Source organism: Oryzias melastigma, unplaced genomic scaffold, assembly GCF_002922805.2.
Source record: "Oryzias melastigma strain HK-1 unplaced genomic scaffold, ASM292280v2 sc00600, whole genome shotgun sequence".
Classification (NCBI taxonomy): Eukaryota; Metazoa; Chordata; class Actinopteri; order Beloniformes; family Adrianichthyidae; genus Oryzias; species Oryzias melastigma.
Genome location: NW_023417192.1, coordinates 26,312 through 29,126, shown reverse-complemented (window position 1 = coordinate 29,126; position 2,815 = coordinate 26,312).

The following is a 2,815-nucleotide window of genomic DNA, read 5'->3' as shown; positions in this document are numbered from 1 at the left end:
ACAGACTGGCGACCTGTCCAGGGTGTACCCCGCCTTCGCCCATCAGTAGCCGGGATAGGCTCCAGCACCCCCGCAACCCCGAAAGGGACAAAGCGGTCAGGAAGATGGATGGATGGATGGATGGATGGATGGATAATGAATAGATGTTTTTAATTGGTGCCTTGAGTGAGCAATACACTAAAATACTGTTTTTGGAAATGTGTTTTCAATTTGTGTGCTATCATTTGGTTAAAAAAAATCCCTATCTGTGCACTAACTTTAGAATCTTTTTGAAGTTTCAGTTTCTATTTGTTTATTTATTTTTCTTCAAATCTTTTTTTAGGCTACTAGTGCAATAGTCTTGTTTGCAAATCTCACCAAGCTTAATTGACTAAATTGTAGAAGATTTTTTCTTCTGATCCCGATGAGGCATTTCCTTCTCGTGGAATTGTAACTGGCCCTACCCCTTCCTCCTCTTAATTTAGGCTTTACAGTAACTGTGTACAGTCAATTCCAAAGGGAACATAAGCCTTAGACATAACAAAATATAAGATCCTATTTTTGGACTCTTTATGATCATGATTGCTCAAGCAAATTTAGCTCTTACCCATCTTCAAGAAGTTTCTTCAAAGTTATTTTTTTTAGATTAGTAAAATCGATTAGCTTAAACTGGAGGTTGAATATTTCATTTCTAAAGTTATGTTTTAAAAATCATATTTAAAAATCCATTGGCCTATGGGTAGATTGAAAGACAATAAATAAACAAATAAATAAATAAATAAATAAATGAATGAATGAAAGAATGAATTAATGAATGAATGAATGAAACACAAATATTTGGGTTTTATTGTCAAAATTAATCCTTCTGGCAAAAGAACTTGTTTAAGTCATAGCTGTATGAGGCTCTTTTTGTGTTAAGCGTTTCAGATATGACGTTCAAAAGATTCAAATTAATATTAATCTAAAATAGATATTGAAATGTTTATGGAAATGAAGAGAAACATCAATATACATCGATTGGTTACAGAAAACATAATTAAAAGTGTACTTAATTTTAATACAGAATTTAAGTTAACTTTGTAAATATGTGAAAATAATCTAGAAATAGCTCACTTTAAGAAGTATAAAAGTATCAAACTAGAGTATTAAAATTATGTTAAAAATTTTAAGCATGGCTTCAAAATAATAAAATGGCACTAGGATTATGTTGGATATACTGTTACATTTGGCTAAAAGTATTTTTTCCTTGAATGAAATAGAAAGTTCCACAGATTTTGTGCGCTGCTCATAGACTGTAAAAATAATAATAAAAAAAGTTCTTATATACAGTCATTGGCGCTGCTTGAAGACATCACATGATTCAACACGGAAGTTCCGCCTCCTTTTCTTGTTCATCCAATCAAAGAGAAGCTAAGAGCTCTCCTGTTCTCTTCCTACGACAGTTATGGTAAACCTTATCGAAATCATTTTTATTTTCATATGACTTAACGAATATGCAGTTTAATTCGGAGGTTAACTTACATGTGCAGTTTACTAGTGTCTTAAAATATCGCGAGAACCGACGGAGGCGTTATTTATTTGCTGTTTTCTCGTAGCTAGCATGCAAAGCTAATAGCATTTTATGATGATGCTCAGCTGCTGTCAGCGTTTGTTTACACTAATGGCTGTTCTATTCCTAAGTTTTTATTGATTTTGTTCATTTTTCTGTTAAAGCGGTTCCGTTTCTGTGGAGATTTGGATTGCCCCGATTGGGTGCTTGCAGAAATTACCACGTTAGCAAAAATGGTATGATCCTTTTTAACATATATTGCCAGAATTAATAAAAATGTGTCCCTTTTTTCATTCTTCTTCCCACATTTCATGTCAAAACTTGTTTTTCTTTCTTTTTTCCCTCCAAAAGTCTAGTGTAAAGATGAAACTTCTCTGTGTTCAAGTGCTGAAAGATTTACTGGGAGAGGGTATTGATGTAAGTCTTTGAATATGTCATTAATTATTAACCATGCATGAGTTGCACATCACTCATTAAGACTTTACTATGTCCTTTCTCAAACCTTCCAGTATGACAAAATTGTGAAGCTTACTGCAGATGCAAAGTTTGGTACGTATCTTCTCAGTGCTGTTGAAAATATTGCCATCTCATAACATTAAAAAAAACGTGTTCCCTAAAATTAATAATTTAATTTAATTTTCTAAACACCTATCTGTTGTGATTATAATATACTGTACACAAATATGCATTTTACTGTAATAGACAAAAAAAATGCAACTTTATCTATTTTAGTATTTATTTTTTTTTACAAAAAAAACAATCATTAATATAAGTGACAGACTGTATACAAGCAGCATCAGCCTTTACAGGACTCATCTTTGTTCTAGAGTACAAAGGCATTCTATTTGTTTGTCATCCAGTGGAGAAAAAAAATGGTTTGTAACAGTCAAAGCACCTCTGTGCATGTGAAGGAGAGCATCTTGCACAATGGTCCTCTAAGATGTAACTTTTTTGTGACAGACTAGAAAGAAAAAAAAACAATCATAGACAAAACAAACAAAAAAAGTCATTTGTTCTAAATAAAAATGGAAAATGAGGTTGTTGGGGTGGTTATAGATCTTTATTGGATGCTTTATTGCAAAAGCCACAGAAAGTTTGCATAATAGTGGGAGAATCTTTATGAAATGGCTGATATATTCAGATTATTGTGGGACATGTAGCTTCTTGAATAAATAATGTATTTTTAGGCATGGTTTTGTTTAGTTAACTGTAAAAACAAATGTTTTTTAGATTAAATTTTGCACCAACGTGGCATTATTTTTTTTTTTTAGGTTTCTTTTTCAAATC